General features: G+C 43.8%; 1 pseudogene; it reads left to right on the top strand.

Annotated features, from left to right (window-relative positions):
• Positions 1-9: 9 nt before the first annotated feature.
• Positions 10-2740, top strand: LOC120732014 (annotated as a pseudogene).
• Positions 2741-18956: the final 16216 nt, after the last annotated feature.

Below are 18956 nucleotides of genomic sequence, written 5' to 3'. Positions count from 1 at the left end.
CGGTTCGGTCCCGGTGGAGCGTCTTTAAACGGCAGGTAGCGGCTGAATGAGACAGCAGTTCTGCAGCAGCTAACGGCGGCTAACGGTAGCTGTGTTTGTGAGGAGATTCGGAGCACAGCGGGACCGGACCGGGCTAAACTGGGGGGTAGAGTCCGCGGAGACACACGTGTATCGGGTGGTTGATGAAAGATATTTAAATAACTACAGGGACGCGTGGAGAGCTGGCTAACGCTATGGTTGCATTATGGGACAGACGTTTAACATTTCTTTGTTTTTCTCACTTGAGCGTTTTCAATGTGGCTTAAATGGCTTGTCCGATAATGAGCTCACCCGACAAACGAGTCATTTAACAGTCTGAGGAGGAGGAACACGGAGGGTGATGAAGCTGAGAGTTTAAACAGGAGAGATGCTGTTCGATAATGAGTGCAGGGTGTTTATCAGCCCGTTTACCTGTTTGTTTGTTGTCGTGTGTCAGACCACCATCATGGCCGTGGAGTATGACGGAGGAGTGGTGATCGGGGCCGACTCTCGCACCACTACAGGGTGAGAAAACAAACACTGAACACGTGATGATGAGTGCAGGAAACACTCCTTTAACCTCACCTGTCTGTGTGTTTGTTTCAGAGCGTACATCGCCAACAGAGTCACAGACAAACTGACTCGCATCCACGACAAGATCTACTGCTGCAGGTCAGTCCTGCTCACTGGGCTCCATCACAGGAACTCTAATCAGAGCACAGAAAACCTTTCAGAATAAAACAGCTATGTTTTTAATCTCAGGAAGCTCAGTCTTTCAAAATAAACTTGGTTAGAATCAGCAGTCCTCACAGAAACCCACAGTCTGCAGTCAGGACTTTTTAGGGACTCTGTAGCCTTGCAGGAACACAAAGTAACCGCTTTAGCAACCCTGAAAACCACAGAGACATGAAGGGATCTAAAGCCTGGGACCAAGTTTAGGATCTCTGGGCTTCTTATTAATTTTGTGCCACTATCATCTTAAATAATATTAACAAGAACTTTTCTGAAGAAATTTAAAGGGGCCTGCCAGTTGGTGCGCATCAGTCAAGCCCGAATTGCAGTTTCTGTTGACCAGTCAGGTCCAGCAGGCCTCAGGCTGGAGAATCAAACGGCTTACAAAACAGATAGTTTGTCTGTCTTTGCTCAATGTGATGGAAATTTCCAAAATATTGTAGGTTTCCCTGCAGGCCCTTAGTGAAGGTCTTTCTATCTGTTGCATCGTCTTGTGTGGGTTAAAGGTAAGTGTTTGTTTATTTATATTATTATATATATCTATATTATATATATATATAAATAAAACGTTACTCCATCTAGTGTGGTACCAGCAGGGTAAAAGCTAATTATTGCTAATACGCTAATGGTAGCATGTGGGTTATCACTAGCATGTTAACAGGTTAACTAACATTAAGCTAATAGTAAGTGAACTGTAGCTTTTACATCAAAGTTAGCTGAAATGCTATATTAACTGACATTAGCACGTGGGCCAGCAAGTTGTATAAAATGAACAGGAGTGCACGTTCAGCAGAACCTAAATGGCCTTTAATTGGGCTCCGACTGATACGCACCAACTTTCAACTTTCTGTAGAAATGTTCTTTCTAAAATGTTTTTAAAATGATAGCGGCACAAACATTTGACACCACTTTGTCGGATTTGAAGAAGGGGGTCTGTTGAACCTTTGAGATGCCTGATGTTGCTGTAGCACCTTGAGAACTTGTCTGAGAAACTCTTGCCCTCCTGATGAGCGGCTCCTCAGCAGACGTCATGTTTGTGTTCTGGCTGCAGGTCTGGATCAGCTGCTGACACTCAGCCATCGCTGAGGTCGTCGGCCTACCAGCTGGGCTTCCACAGGTAACACACACAGCTTGCACAGCCTTCCTGTCAGCTCAGGTGAGGCCAATACTCACCTGTGTCTTTGGCCCCGCCCACAGCATCGAGCTGGACGAGCCCCCATTGGTTGGAGACGGCAGCCAATCTGTTCAGAGCGAGCTGCTACCGTTACAGGGAGGAGCTGACAGCTGGGATCCTGGTGGCAGGCTGGGACAAGAGGAAGGGCGGACAGGTGAGACCGCACACCGCCTGGACACATGCGCTGGTGTAGTCCTTTGTGTGGCCGGCAGATGGTGCTGTTTCCACCCTGCAGACTGTAAAGCATCGTCTGTATGTTACCTGTCTCAGGTGTACAGCGTCCCGATTGGTGGGAGTTGGGTGAGGCAGCCGGTGTCGGTGGGCGGCAGCGGCAGCACCTACATCTACGGCTTCATGGACGCCAACTACAAACCCGGGATGAACAAAGAGCAGTGCATGGAGATCACCGCCGCAGGTAACGCACCGCCGCTGCTGCAAGGCATGCTGGGAGCTGCACTCCTACAACCGTCTCGCTGACTCACTGTCTCTCCTCAGCTCTGTCTCTGGCCATGGAGCGGGACGGCTCCAGCGGGGGCCGTGGTCAGGCTGGCCAGCATCTCGGAGGAGGGGGTGGAGCGACGCGTCATCCTGGGAACCAGCTGCCCAAGTTCTCCACACACTGAGCGTGCTCCGTTCCACTCACGTGTCTGTTATGTTAATAAAGTTTTCATTTTGTCTCCTCACTGTCGTTGTCTCATTGATGCTAAAAGAACCACAGATCAATCACACCAATACCATGGGTCACTTTGTGGGTGCAGTTCCCCGAGTGTCCAGCAGAGGGAGACACAGACTCAGCAGTGAGCTGAGTGCTTACAGTCCAGGGCGATTCTGGGTTTAAGTTTGAGGTCAAAGGTCAGATCCTCAGGGGGTGTGGCACAGCCCAAGTCTCCTCTCTGAGCGCTGCTTTGAAGGTTTTATCTCATGTGTCCGCGCAGACCGGCGTCTGTCCGTCTGTCTACAGAAATAAAGGAGTTTTAAAAAGTCGCCTTTCATGGAGGCGCTTAGAAACGCTTCAAGCTGTGCACAGGAAGTGCAGCTACCCACTGTCTTAAAGTGCTCGACAGCTGAGTTGGCCTTTTCTGACTTAAACGTTTTCCGTGATGAAGCGAGAGGCCACTGTCAGTGTTGTTACTTTGAGGTGTCGTCTGTGGCTGATCTGCTGCGAGAGGAGACCAAAGGCTGGAGGGGACGTTTCCACTGCCAGGTCACATGGGACGACCGACACTCACTGTTACTGAGTGAGAGAGGGGAGGCGTGAAGTCCACTTTTTCATCTGGACTCTTTATTAAGGAATAAGAAAGTGGATGTTCTCCGTCTCTTCCTGTGTTTCCCCTGCTTGCAGCTCCACCCCCTCTGCACACACTCAGACCATCTCAGGCTCTGACGGACTCGTGCTGCTCACGCCGGTGTTGAGGTCGTTAGGTTTCTGCTTAGCAAAGTTTTATTAGATCTTTTTACTTTATTTGTTTTTATTTCCAGGTGGGTTTTAATCTTATAATATTTTAAACGTTTCCTATTTTTATGATTTTTTTAAAATCATTTTCTTATTTTTGTTTTTGTTCTTTAATTAAAAAAATCCCTTTTCTCAGTTAGTATTTATTTATTCTTTATTTTTACTTTATTTCTGCGTTTTGGTTTCCCATTATGGTTTTTTATAAGTACATATTTATATTACCTCTAACTTTTATAAATAAATAAAATAAAAAAACTTTTTATGATTTTTATATTTTTTAACCTTTTAATATTTTTTTTCAGTAATTAAAAATAAAATATAAATAACATTGGTCTTTTTCATAATAGTTTTTCTGTCTTTTCGTTGTTTTTACTAATCCCTTATTTTTATTTATCTTATTTGTTCAATCATTTTTAGCTATTTTAAAAATTTCTCTGTTTCATTTTTTCTGCAGGTTCTGATTTTATTTCTTTTCACTTCTGACAATATTAAGTTTTAGGTTTTTAAACTCTTAAATTCTTGATTTTTCCGATTTATCTGACTTTTTTTATTTTAGGAATTCTTTTTAATTTCGACTCTCTTGCTATATTTTTTTGTCATTTTAAATTCATTTTATTTTGTTTTTCACCTTTTCAATTTAATTTAATTGATTATTTTTATTTCTGCATTTTGAGTCCTCGTGTCTTCCTCCGCTGTTGTGACATCACTGGGGGGCGGGACTCTCACCTGTCTGTCAGACGTGTCCGCTCGTCAGTCAGGTGACAGTTTCCCACAGGCCTCCTCTCCTCTGTTCTCTCCATCCTTCCTCCTCCTCCTCCTCTTCCTCTCCTTGCTTTGTTCTCCGGGCCGTTCACACCTCTGCCGACAAAGAGCAGAAACAAAGAGCAGCAGAGAGGAGGAGGACACCTGACTCTGTCTTTTGTCCTCAGACTGGGAGAAAGAGGAGCTCTCGGCCTCCTTTCATCTCTCTCTCTCTGTCGGGACTGAATGTCTCTCGCCCGCTCTCACCTGTCTTCATGGAGCTGCAGGTGAGAAACTTCAGCCTGACTGTAACCCCGCCCCCTTTAACGTGACAGTTAAAACGGAAACCTGGATCCTCACCAGTCTGACCAGTTTAACTCCAAACATCCAGAAAACACTTCACCTCCTCCTCACAACAAACTGCTGGAAACTCTTCAACAGTCGTGCTGATGTTCGTTTTCATGAACAATCCGAGGCCGTGCCGCTGAGGAGTATGGGATAGATTTATCTCCTGTCCTTCCCTAAAGGAGGCTCCAGTGTCTCCTCAGCTGAAGAATGCTGTGGAGGCAGTGCAGCTCCTTCCCTCCATGTTTGGGGAGTCACTGCAGGTGTGACTGTTTCTGCAGGAGGTCAGAAACTGCCTGAGAGTGAAAGCATGCTGCTGGAGGAGTGTCCTCCTCAGGTGTGGATTCACTTTGTCAGACAGGGACGAGAGACATTTACATAACAAACACCCAGGAGAGAGAGAGAGGAACCCCTGCTTCAGTTTCTGCTGTTTTATCTTTAATGTGGAGGAAAACGAACCAGAAACAACATCAGCACGAATCTCTCTCTCTCTCTCTCTCTCACACCCACACAACATGCACACACACATACACACACAGGACTTCTCGTCAAAGCTGAAATGTGACTTTTTCCCACTGTCAAGAGTTACTGACCACTGATTAGAACCAACAGGAATAAATAAATAATGATAAAGTGTAATAAATGTTTAATAAATGTGTAATAAAGTAATAAAGCGGAGCCACAGTGATGCAGATATGTGTCAGTATCATGTGTGGTTCATCAGCTTTTTTTATAACTGATGATTCAGCCCTGATTAGAAAGACAACAGACAGATTAATAAAACACAGAAAATATGATTTGTTTACACTTTTATTAAAGCTGGTTTGATCATTTTGTTCATATTTGATTTAATTTCTTTAATTTTTCAGGAGCTGAACTAGAGAAATTTTCTTAGGGTGGCATGAAAATCAAATAGGGTGGCAAAATGAAAGCTTTTAAAAAACACACATGTGCAGGTACATGTGTTTAAAATGATTCAAGTGCGGTTTACGCGTTTAATATAAATACAGTCTATTTTCTCAGCTCACATGAATGAACAGGTGGGGCGATCGTGGCTCAAGAGTTGGGAGTTCGCCTTGTAATCGGAAGGTTGCCGGTTCGAGCCCCGGCTTGGACAGTCTCGGTCGTTGTGTCCTTGGGCAAGACACTTCACCCGTTGCCTACTGGTGGTGGTCAGAGGGCCCGGTGGCGCCAGTGTTCGGCAGCCTCGCCTCTGTCAGTGCGCCCCAGGGTGGCTGTGGTTACAATGTAGCTGCCATCACCAGTGTGTGAATGTGTGCGTGAATGGGTGGATGACTGAATATGTAAAGCGCTATATAAATACAGGCCATTTACCAACATCTCAGTTAAATAAAGCGTGAGTTTTCATTGTATTTACTGTGTCGCCTGTATAATAAATAAACATGTAGCCATGGGGCGGTTCATTACAAACACAAGTCTCACTTAAGTTTCACCTTTGTTTGTTTGAAAACAAAAGATGTCATGAACAAAATTTGAAGCCAAATTTGTCAGGATTTGCTGGATGAACCCTCTGAGGTCCAGAATATAATTGGCCATTTTGACTCGCTTTGATTTTCCATTTGTATTTTATCCTTTCTCCGCTGCCTTGCTTGGGATCATTCTTTCCGGCTCAAACTCACGTGTCTGAATTTTCAGTTGTTTTTTAATTGACATTCTGTAGTAACACAACTGATCTGAAATCACACAAAAACATAAAATCCTACTATCAGTTATATGTTTTGTAAAAACCACATGTTTAGTAAAGTATTTTCTGCACACATTTTGGTAAAAAATAAGCTTCTAAACAGCTATTTATCTAAACATGCAGCCAATGCATCTTCCGTGTGTTGTACAACCATTTAAAATACTACTAAAACTAAACCCAAAACAATCAGGTGTTCACGATAAGATGCCCACAATTATGTGTTGCGGTAAACAGGACACAGGAGAACACCACGGGATAAACCTTGACAACAGTCTGGATTTCGACCTGGAGACAGTTTACACTGCTTTGTGACATTCAATTATTACTCTCAATTGTCACAACGAAACAATACAGTGACTACACAACAAAACTACACAAAACAACACAACACACTAACTACACACTTCGCGCTAAGCGCCACAAATCCGGGCACATTGCCCGCCCGTATAGATCCGTCCCTGCTTTTTTAAGGAATTTGAAGTTTTTGGTCGATTTGGTCTCCAGGTTTCAAAAAACAGACATGCGCAGACACGTTATCTCCACATTCCTTCACAGACTGTCTTCGCCGAGCCCCGCCCCCTTTGGAATGGCAGGGCTCCTTCAGCCACTCACACTGCGGCTGCGGATGTATGGGGCGTTGTGGTCTCATCCAGAGGTGGATGGCAGAAAGTTGGAGCAGGCCTTTTTATTTTTGTTCTCAACTTTTTGTGAGCCGTGTGAGTTTGGGAGCCACAGACTGGAAGTACTGGAGCGCTGGTGTGAGCTCCGAGAGTGTGTTGTCCGCGCTGTGTGTGACTGTACCTGCGGCTTTGGCGTGTGTGAGTTGAGTGTCTTTGGTTTCCGGGACCCCAACCTCCAGCTGTCCCACCGGACCCCTGCGCGCTCTCCAAGCGCCTCTCGCTGCTCCTCAGACGGTCCCTCTCGCAGGCAGCCCGCGCCCCGCTGCTCTACGCTGGAGGGAAGAGGAGGAGGGGATGGAGAATGAGGGGGAGCCGGGGTGGGAGCAGAGAGCAGGCTGAGAGCTCGGAGCGCCTTTGACGGAGCCGGGTGGCCTGTGACTCCCTCCGGCCTCCTTCTTGGACACTTTGAGGAATTTTTTCTTTTTCTCGAACCTTTTCGGCTCCAATGAGGCAGCGCTGCGGCCGGCGGAGACCGAGCCCAGCTGACGTCAGTGATCGGTGATCGATAGGTGCGACCGGGACGGAGTATGGGGGCTCAGCGGGGCCCCGTGGCCCACCTGGCCGGCCTCCTCCTGCCGCGGGCTGCTGCTGCTGCTCCTCCCGCTGCTGGCGGTGCTGCTGGGCTCCTGCAGGGCGGAGGAAGGTGAGTACTGATCAATACACTCGTTATCGACCACAGCTTGCTGATCGATCAGTCTGCATCGGCCCCAGAAACGATGACGTAATGTTACAGACCCATCGATCCTCAGAGAGAGGTTCAGTCACACACCTCGGAGGGGAAACCGGACCCCTTTCTTCTTCTGTGGTTAATACCTTTTTACATTCAGCTCAGAGAAGTTTGACAAATATTCACACAAAAGTACACAAATGTACGACTGACGTGCTTTTACTGCAGCAGAGTCTGAGCGGCAGTGAAATCCGTCTTTACTGCAGTAAACTCGGGTTTCTTCGCTCCGTCTGTCCCATCAGCAGGTCTGTGTTCAGGGTTTGACCCCGTGGTTTATGATAAATAGGATTCTTTGACACTGCACAGCGAGAAGACCTTGTGCCTGTAAGCAGGTGCAGGTAGTGAGCTGTGCACACCTTTACCTGCATGTTCATGAGTAGCTGACTAACTGCTTGGGTCCGTGCTCATACCGAGGCTGCGGGTCAGCCTCCCCGCCTCTGTGAGCCTCTGCAGGGCGACGGCGTGGAGCCGTGTGGCTCTGAGGGTCTGATGAGGGCTGTTGTTGTGTTGTTGTGGCTCTGCGGTTTACTTCTTCACTCATTCTAAGGAGCCTCCACAGTAATGACATGTTAGCTGTGGGGGACACACGGCAGGTCAAAGGGTCAAGGTCGAGGAAAACAGAACAGCAGACAGTTTTGAGGCCTTAGGTGGAAACAGCCTGAACGTGTTTGTATTCTCACTGTTTTAGTTTTTAACACAACACAAACGTAAAACATGAGAAAAATCTCACATGTGACTTAAAGTTGCTGTTTAGAAGATAAAGTGCGTAGGAAATGTTTGTGCTGATCAGATTAGAAATCAGATTCACTCAAATCCAACCTTTGTATTTGTGAGTTACAGTAATAACTTAAACTGAAAACTTTTGTGCTTTTATAAAAGTATCAACATTTGTTAACGTGTTTTATTTACATCATAATAAAATCTGAGAGAGCCAATCAGACATCAGGACAGCAAACACGGGGGGAAATAAATAAACACGTGAGAATAAAACGATAAGAAACGAGGAAGCATCCTGTTCACTGAGAAATAAACAGAAAAAATCAGTAGTCACTGAGAGCGCACACTCACAGTTTACCGTGAGCCTATCATCGGCTGTGACCGAGCAGGACGCCGTCTGAGCGCGCTCAGTCGGCTCCAGCGTTTCTCTGGTTTTTGTTGTTGAGCTCTAACGTGAGAGGAGCCCTGGCTGAGCTGAGCTCCCACCTGGGCTGATGTGGTCACAGAGCGCGCTCAGACAGAGCTCTGGAGCTTTTTACTGCAGCTGATTTGAGGATTTATTGGTTATTGATCAGGAATCTTCTTACACGTTCAGTGCTGTGTCTGAGCAGCAGTAAAAACAATCATCCTTCTGTCATCACGCGACTCCACCGTGTTTAAATTCAGTTTTTAGCTTCAGGGCCATCTGGAGATAACAAATCAGCGTTAGCACTTTCAGGCTGTGTTAGCTCAGAGAGCAGAAGCTCGCCGGTTTATTAGGACCAGCTAAATGTGACACGGTTTAGTTTTCCTGATAAAGCGGTCATGTGATCAGAGAAGCTGCTGTTTCCAGAGCGCCTGTTGACGCCCCAAAAAACCTAAACCAGCTTTAAAACTGTTTAAACATGCATGCTGATACTCCGCTGAGGGGAGCCAGTTTAAACCACACAGGCAGGAAACCAACGGTGCTGCAGGCTGCTTCAGATCAGCATGTGACTGGTTACCAATACCTTATCTATCATGCCGTTTGTCAACACAAAGGAGCAGCTGACTGTCACGTGACCCCCCTCCCCAACAGGAAGAGGACAGGAAGTAGAGACGCAGGGGCCGAGGGTCTGAGAGCTGAAACAACAAACTGTTTGATAGCTGATAAATGGTTTAACTGCAGGGTTATTGATCTACAGATACCTGCTCGTTAGTGCTCGGTAACATTTCACTCATTAAAACCGGAGCCGAGACTTCTGGCAGCCATGTCATTGGTCAGGTAGTGCCATTAAAAATGCTCAAAAAGGCTCCAACAGCAAAAACTCAGTACAGCGGTTCCAGTTCGGTTTAGTGAGGTGGAGCCTAGCGACAGATACGACTTAGCTACAGCCTAATAATGCAAACTTTAAGCCTGTTACAGTTTACAGCTGAGTTTACTTGCATTCATCCTCCTCACAGTTGTGCGTTAGAAACGAGCATAATTACATGTGAATAAAAGTTAGAGGACCGATAATGAAGCCCTGTGGAACTCCACCACCTGTAAACAACACCTGTCTCCACTGAAACTCTGAACTAGGCCTAAAATGCTTTGAGTGACGGCTTCTGAGGTTCTTATACACACGTCCTCATGTTTCTCTAACACCTCCTGCCTCTGTCATTAATCTGCATCTCTGCCCCAATAAACCACTACACTTCTGTTTCTCAGTGTTTTTGCCTCAGACTGATTGTATTCATTTGTGCTGTAAACATGGACGTTTTAGTCCGAGGATGGAGTCGGCGCTTTAGTCTCGAGTGGACATTGGAGGAACTCACGACCGTATTAAACCTCAGCAGCCTCGTGAGCGTGTGTGCAGTCGACTGAAGTTTACACAAACAGACACTCAGGAAGACTTGAGGATAAATAAATAACAGATTCACACACACTCGCTCTTTAATGGCAGGTTAATCAGCAGCTGAGTGTGTTTGTGTGTGTGCTGGAAGCAGGATCATTGTTTCCTGCCAAACCAGAAAATTACCAGTTAGAAAACAATAGTGTGTGTGTGTGTGTGTGTGTGTGTGTGTGTGTGTTCAGACTCTGAAGGCTGTTTGAAGCCTCTCTGGGACTTTACTGTTTAACCCTTTGAAGGATCATCCAGCTTTGCTTCACCCGGTTAAGCTTCGCTCTCTGTGCCGGCTTCTCGCGCTCCACCTCTCAGCATAGAGGTTCACATGAAATCAGGAGTTTCTCACATAAAAACAGTGAAATTAGCTAAAGTGGTTAAATTAGACATCTTTCCTCTGGACTCTGGTGCCGCAGAAGCTTTTTTTACTGTGGGTGTGTCCACATATTGTGCTCCATCTGCTCCCTGTCTTTTCTCTCCTCTTGTCTTTGTTCTGTTGTTCTTATTTTAACCCCGCGCACACACCAAACCTCCCCCTCTCCACCTCTTTCTCCTGCCTCCACCTCTCCCTCTCGGCGCCTTTCTTCCGTCCATAAATCCCTTTAAAGGCGCTGGATTTAATTTCTGACTGAGGATTTACATGTTAAGTGCCGGTTTGTTAATCTGTTGATTGGCCCTTTGGAGGTTTAGCCCTCACACTCACAATAAAGACGGGCATATGAGACCTGTGAGAGTGTTGCCAGGATTTTCAAAATAAAATGCAAGCCACATGTTAGGTTTGACCTTTCTAACAATATCAGCTGTAACATTTAAATGAGTGCACAAATGGTATGTCCAGAAAGAGAAGCACGTGAAGTTTTAAAGAAGTAATAATAATAATGTGTTTAAAATCACAAAAATAGGAATTTTGTTCTCTCAAAGTTAAAAGTGTTTGCATTTTTCAGTGTAAAAAATAACCTGACCAGGTAGAGGAGGGTTTAGGATAGGGCTGCTCAATTAATCGAATTTTAATCACGATTACGATCTGGGCTTTCAACGATCATTAAAAATGACTGAGCCGATTATTAGCCCCTCCCTCGTGCTTTACTTTTGCGCTGCTCCGTGTGGCAAATCCAGCGCACCTCTCTGCATTTCGAACACGCGTCACAACAATTAAGAGCAGCGGTCCCCAACCCCCGGGCCTTGGACCGGTACCGGTCTGTGAGTCGTTTAGTACCGGGCCGCGAGAGTTGAGGCTCAGGTGTGAAATGTCTGGTTTTCAGGGGTTTTATCGGTTTTCAGCGTTATTTTGTTATCGTTTTGATTGTTAACTCGGTTTTCCTCGGTCTTTTCACGTGTGTTATGAATAAATCATCTTTTTTTTCGGGTACCGGTTTTATTTTGTTGCATTTATCCGCGACACCTTAAAGGCCGGTCCGTGAAAATATTGTCGGGCATAAACCGGTCCGTGGCGCAAAAAAGGTTGGAGACCGCTGATTAAGAGGACCCGAGGGAAGCTCGGAAAGCTAAGCAGAAGTTATTTGGAGAGGAGAGTGACTGCTGTTGGTTGAAAAGAGAGGTAAAAAAAAAAAACTTCAGTGGTGTTGCACACTATTTTATATTATTATTTAAAGTCATTATTCAATACATTGTTATTGTTAACCCTTTACAGCCGGTCAGAGCTGCACGCTCCGTTTTGTGTAACTATTTTTAAATCCCTGTAGAACCTGAACCGCGTAAGCTAGCGCAATATTTTTTTTTGCATATGAAACCAGAGGAGTTGTACTTACATCTTATGCCATCAGCTTGTCCTGGGTCACGGTTTCCTTCCACATAAAGCTTTGCAAAAATTGCATAAAAAGCGCTTGCAGGAACAAAAACATAATCCAGAAACGCGCTTTGCCGATCCGATCAGCTGTTCTTAACACTTCCTACAGTGAAACAGACGTCAGTGTGAACTATCACATGTCCGCTATTTCCTGCCCGAAACCGGAAGTGACGTTCATTTTCGTGGAAAATGTAGTTTTTTACTTGTAGGCCTTAAAAGCCTATACTGGTCATGTTTGACTTTTCTGAATAGTTTCTGGGATGCTTAGAAATCAATTGCACTGCTGGAAATAGTTTATTTGATGCACCTGCTGTTTTATTTGCAAATTTGCATCATAGGATTGTTTTTTTCGTTTTTCCTGCAGTATATAAAAATTGCTGTATCTCCAAAATAAAAACTATGAAGACACTCAAATAAATTTCCTGTTGTTGTAAACTATTTTTTGCACCTTTTTTGTATTTACAGTTTTGAGGGATAAACCTCTTAAATTTCTCCAAGTAGAACTATATGTAAAAAAAACAAAAACGATTTTTCAATTTTTTTTGTAGTTTATTGCACTTTTTTGCAATTATATGTAATTACTATGGACTTTAATGCATACATATTATTAAAATATGGGCTATAACAGTTGTATAGCAACTTGAAATGCTCCCAAAAATGGCACTACAACATGTAAAAAAAATAATTATAAGCTCTGGCGGACTTGGTTCTATGGTAGGTCTTAAAGGGTTAAATAAATATCGTCAAATAATCGGGATCTCAATTTCAGTGAAAATAATCGTGATTATCATTTTTGCCATAATCGAGCAGCCCTAGTTTAGGATTGTAAACACAATAACAGTGAACACCCATCTGAGTCCCAACATTCATAAGAATCAGACACCAATAAAGCTTTCACATTAGTATTTGCTGTTACTATAACTGATATAATGTATACATAATAATATTGTAAAATTATTACATTTGAATTAATATAATTATTAAAGGATAATTTGAAAAGCTGAAGGAAAATATTTCATGTTGTGATGCAGAAGAACCTATCTCTGAGGAGCCTGGAGTAAACCACAGCATCTGCACATTTATTCACAGATGGTAAATAAACAGGCAGAACAACAGCTGAGAGCAAAGCTAAAAATATGTTTTAAAAGAGATATGATCTCAGTGGCTTCAGTTTGCCCACAAAATAAAAATATTAGAGAATATATAAGATCATTTGCTTAAAATGTTACTGATACAAATATGAAGTTCCCCTTTAACGTTTGTGACATGTGCCCCAACACCCATCATTACATTAAAAAACATTAAAAATAAGTGTAGAAAAAAAACCCTTAGTTTTTCTCTATATGGAATACTTCGTGGAAAACCATCAGGATTTAAGAAATCTTCATCAGATGAAGTTTTGTTTGTAACCTCACCCTGTCCGGCGTGCTGTGACAGGCAGATATTTAACGCTTTCAGCTCTGTTATTTAGCAAGACTATAATTTTACATGATTTTGTGGATGGTTTATACTACAGTGTGAAAGAGGTTTAAACCAGAATGGCTGAGGACCAACAACAGAGCCCTGGGGAACTCCGCTGGTTAAACGAACACATTCATTAAAAAGTAAGTAATAATAGTAAAACAGTGGTGTTACCTGTTCTCAAGCTGTGTCTCTGTTTCATAGTCAAAACAAGCTTTTCATAACTGTAGAAGCAGATTAAAATCTTTCATTTTGGAGCAGAGGAAGATTTGCTTAGAGGACAATTTTAGGATTCTGGGAAAGTGTCCAGAGCAGCAGGAAGTCAAACTACCTTAACTGAGAGTGACGGCACGCTGATGCTGTGATCTCAAGCTTTTTCTGACATACCTGTTTCTGAAGCTAAAAAAGTTCCTTCACCTCACATTTAGTCACGAATGATAGGTTCAGTGAAAAATGTCCATAACCAAGGGTAATTCTCTCAAACGCCATCAAGCCTTTGATTTCATGTTACACCCCTACACCAACCCCCACAATGGCTTTATGTCCTCCCAGAGGGCTCCACCCCCCAGGGTGGAAAGCCTAAAGCTATAATGTAATGTCAAAACAGTCGATAAGCTGAACAGCTCTGTAATCATCCCATCGAACCTTCCTGTTTCCATTTTTCAGCTCACCGCCTCCATCATTAAAACTGATTCAGAACACTAAAGTTTGAATCATTACATTTTCTAACTTCAAACCTCATCCAGAAAAGAGGATTTTAATGACGTTTCTAAATTTTCCTGTTCTTTCATCTTTTTGGAGCCTATACGATGAACAGTGGAAAGTTTTGGGAACCTTCACACGACTGCTTTCACTAAGTTTAACGAGCGTCAAAGTTACGTAACCACGGTTCTATGAGTGTAGGCGCAGCTGACCAAGAGCTGGCGGCTGCTTTTGTGTTTGTTGCTTTTATGGTGAATTCTCACAGTGTGTTTGCTGTTCTCCATCTTCCTTCATCGGGTTAAGAAATTGTGTTTGTTCTGAGTTAAGTGGGTAACGGAGCCCACCAGTAGTGTTTCAGCGATGTTTGTTGGAAGTGCCTACATTCAGATATGTCAGATGAGGTTTTTAATTGCACAAAAGCTTTCCATCCATTCAATCGAGTCATTTTCGATAAAACAATATAATAAACTTAATGTGAAGGCTCTAGGATGGTTATTTTTTTAATTATAATAACTAGCCCTGATAAACCCCAAATTGTTTAAATGCATAACATCCAATTCAACTGATTGATTTACTTGTTTAGTTATGTTTTGTCTGGCAAACATGTCACATTAAATAAATAACTTTGTTGCGGGTAAAACTGTATTATTGTAATGCAGAGAAAACACATGTGCAGTCTTTTTAAAGTCTTAAATATTTAATGTGAATTACCTTTTGAATGCACTTTACTCCTCTTTTCATTGTGAGTGCCTAATCTAGAGCCAGTTTCATGCATTTCAAATAAACCAAACAAAAACTAAACCACTTTCTACGACTGAAATATCTCCCACATTTTGCCAAAAAGACATTCACCAGTGATTGGTTAGAAGGAGCCCACAGATGCTGCGGCCTCCATGAATTTCGTTTTTTCCTCGCGTAAATTACCCCCGGTTTCCCTTTGTAAAGTTCAGCCTTCAAACCTGTTGAAATGTGGGCTGGTTGTCAAAGGCACAGAGGCAGAAACTGCTCCGCACTGGCATCACGTCGATGGAAAAAGAGATAATGGAGTAGGCCCTATTTTTCTTTCTCCGCAAAAACATCCCTGGAAGAGGTCCTGCGGGGGCAGTTCCTGTGGTTGGAACAGTCACAAAGGTGCACTCTGACTTGAAATAACCCGTTTCCTGCAGTGGGAAATCGGCCTCATTAGTGCAGTCAGGTATTGGCATACATTCAGTCATAGTTTCACTGTAGGCATTGGAGTAAATGAGGAAAAGAAAATTAATGTAAAACTCCATTTTTTTTTGTGGGGTTGGGGGGGAAGCTTGCTCGGAGCTTGCACTTTGTTTCTCCCTGACTCTCTACAGCAGAGGGTGAGCATGACCCACAGAGACACGGCGGACACACTAATGGGAACTACAGCAGGCTGAAATAAGTGGACTGATCCCTTTAAGGACGCTTTGAACTATCTGGATGCGAACGTCAGTCAGCCTGAGTTCCTCCTCTACCAGCTACGAGTAACTTTCCATTCTCCAGACAGACGTCCCTCAGGTGGTTTGATTTGTCCGCGGGCCAAAACTCCGATATTTTATAAACTGTCACATGTAAGAAGCAGAAATGTTCTCAGTGTGATTTCTTCCAGTTGAACTGTTGGAATATCTGCAGCTGTCGAACATTTTTCAACCCTGATGTTCAAAGAGTCTTTGCGGATTGAGTAAATATCACTAGCAGGGCAAGTTTTAAACCGTCCCTCCTATTTTTCAGATGTTTTATGTTCTTGATTGCTGAGGAGAACAAACATAGCTGCAGCTCGTTGTGGAAGATTCCTTGCCATGTGAAATGAGTCAGAGGCAGTTCAAACAGCCTGAATCATCGATCGGAGTGTTGACAGAGAGAAGATAAGGTGCTCAAACAGAGAGCGATGAAGACGAGCAGGAACAAACACAACCTGAACATCTGTTCCTCCATGAAACTCTCTTAAATTATACAAACACTGTCTGTCTGCTGGCAATGAAATGTGTGTTTAAGACGTACAGTAAATATACACATCAGAAACAAGTAGAACCAATAGTGTCCAGTAAAGGCTTACCTGTCTGTGCTCATTCCAGTGAAGTGCAATGATAAGATCCAGTACAAAGCTTGGTGTGGTTTCTCTAACTGACTATTCAGTTCAGCCTGTTGGCACTGGGTGTGAACCAAACCAAACACTTACTAGAGGTGGGAATCTCCATACAACTCACGATATGATATTATCACAATACTTAACGCACGATACGATATTATTGCAATTTTTTAAAATATTTTGCGATATTCAAATTCTGTACATAAAGGTAAACTTTATCAATATTCATTTTATCTAATATCAAAGTCTCACACTCAGTCGTTCTCTCATTTCAGTCAGTTTTATAAACTGAACGGTTTGTATTACAGTCTAGTCCAACTTAACTGAATGGAACCATCTGGCACAATTATAGCTATTCTGAACTATGCAATTTATGAAAACTATGCAGCCCATTCAGCAACTGAAGAATTTGAAAGTAAATAAAACAAAATATAATTTTACATTAAATAAAAAAGTTTTAAACGTAATTAAAAAAACATGTCTTAAATTAAAATAAGTAAACTGTCATGTTTATTGCTGCCAAAAAAAAGTTAAACACATTTGGACAGTGAAGGAATGTCAGGATTCTTGCTCAGAAAAAGGATCAACATGCTCTGAAGTCAGAGCACAAAAACCTTTTTTGTAGCAAAATATCGATTTCTGCTGTCCTGTATCGCTACATTATTAGCAAACAAAATATCACGATACTACACAGTATCGATTTTTTCCCCCACCCCTAACACTTACTGAGGATGGCGGACCTCAGGAGGTAGAGCAGGTCATCTTCTAATCAGAAGGTTGGTGGTTCAGACCCTGGCGGCTCCAGTCTTCATACCAAATATCCCCGGGCACGATGCTTACTCCACTAACTCCTCCACTAACTCCACCAGAGAGATGTCTAGCTGCTTCCTTCCAGGAATTTACTGACATATGTGAGTCCTTATGTTGATGTTGTGATTATTCTTCCATCATACTGAGGCTAGGATCATTATTCTCTCACTGATGAATTTGAACATTGTGGTGAAAAAGCAGACGGAAGAAATCTATGGAGCTGAACGGACCAATCACAGCGTTTGCAGCTGTGGCGACGTGCATTTCCATTTCCAGGGAGATGCACGTCAGGTTACAGCGTAGGTTTCAAAGAGGCTTGCAGTTACAGCACAGTTTTTCCCGCTGAAGCATAAATCTGTAGTAACTCAGCTGAACCTCATACCTTTGTCAGGAACACCTGGACTTTATTGGAACACGTGGGCGAACAGCCACACTGACCGTTTTATTGGAACTCAGCTAATTTGGACCTTTTTATCTCTCAGCGGTGCCTGAAGGAGCGTTTGGAGCAGAAACTGATTAATGACATCAATTTTAATGGGAAGATACCATTCCTCTGTGAATTAATGCCTCCTGCTGATGACATACATGTGAAACTGTCCTCTAACAAACTGAGCTGAGCCACACGATGATCCTGGCTGCAGTGTGATGACAGAGGGAGGCATCCACGGACCCACACTTTGTCCCCTCACCTTTTCCAGGCAGTGTATCCAAGCTCTGGCCCGTTTGATCTGCAGCTGTCTCTGCTAAAGTTAGAACATCCTTTACGGCCCCAAAATCAGCCATAAATCTGCAGTTTTCTCCACATCCTGCACCAAAGTTTCCACAAAAAGAGAACACGTCATTGACGTTTGCAGAATGAAAAAGCTCCATTGTTCTTGTTTGTTGTCTTTTAACAAGACTGAGCAAATGAAGTGACCCTCTGGAAGTACTTAAAGCACCGAGTGCGCGGGGTGTTTCATTAGTGCAGGCTGGTACGATGTGTGGTTTTTAGCCCTGATGTGGAGTCACATCACATGACATTCAGTACAATCTTAATCTGCACTAGAGTCAAACGTTCGTTAGGTTTCTCTGCTCTTCCTGCACAGCCGGTCAGATGGTTGTTTTTAGATCTTTGAGATTAAAAATCGCACAAAGTTCAGCGAGCAGAAAAGCAGCAACTGAAGCAGAAGAAGGAGAGAGTAAAAGGCAGGAGAAGGAACGAGGAGTCGAGGAATGAGAGAGAAGAAAGGAGCGAGGAGGAGTGAGATAATCGGGTTTATTAGAGAGCAAGTCGCAGCACGAGACCACACAAAACACACACGCAGCCCGACCGGCTCGTGTAAACATCCCGCCAGCGTTGTCATGGTAATTTCCGTGTCCTCGTCATGCACTCTTATCGCAGATGCACTGTTTACAGCGTGTGTGTTCCTTCCTTTGTATGTTTGTGAGGACCAGAGTGCAGCAGCGCAGGGACGTTTCTGCTGGTCCGAGGATCCAGACCCCAGTCCTCGCAAACACAGGACTGTGTGTGTGTGTGTGTGTGTGTGTGTGTGTGTGTGTGTGTGTGTGTGTGTGTGTCGCAGTTTACAGAGTCTATATGGATGTAAACCAAACACACACATGCTGAGGCTTTAATTGGCTCAGGCTGCGATGCTGATTAGAAACGCGTGTGCATAAACTTTATTCGTCCTCTGCGGTCGAGACTTGGAGCTCATAACTTCGGCAGCTTCAGAAAAACGAGTTAATGTGGTGGCTTGTAGAAAATCAACAAAAAGGAGACGAACCTGCAGGCTCGGCGATCTCGTGTCACATCACCGCAGGTTTCTGCGGCGTTTGCTATCACCTGACTGCGCATCCAGCACTTAAGATCCGAGGCGTATCCCTGATCACATAGCATGACATCACAGCCCCGCGGTGTCAGAGGGAGCGGCGAGGCATTCAGGTGCTGCAGTAGATCAGATAC

Source organism: Simochromis diagramma, unplaced genomic scaffold, assembly GCF_900408965.1.
Source record: "Simochromis diagramma unplaced genomic scaffold, fSimDia1.1 OVJJ01000395.1, whole genome shotgun sequence".
Taxonomy (NCBI): domain Eukaryota; kingdom Metazoa; phylum Chordata; class Actinopteri; order Cichliformes; family Cichlidae; genus Simochromis; species Simochromis diagramma.
This window is presented reverse-complemented; position numbering and strand designations above follow the sequence as displayed.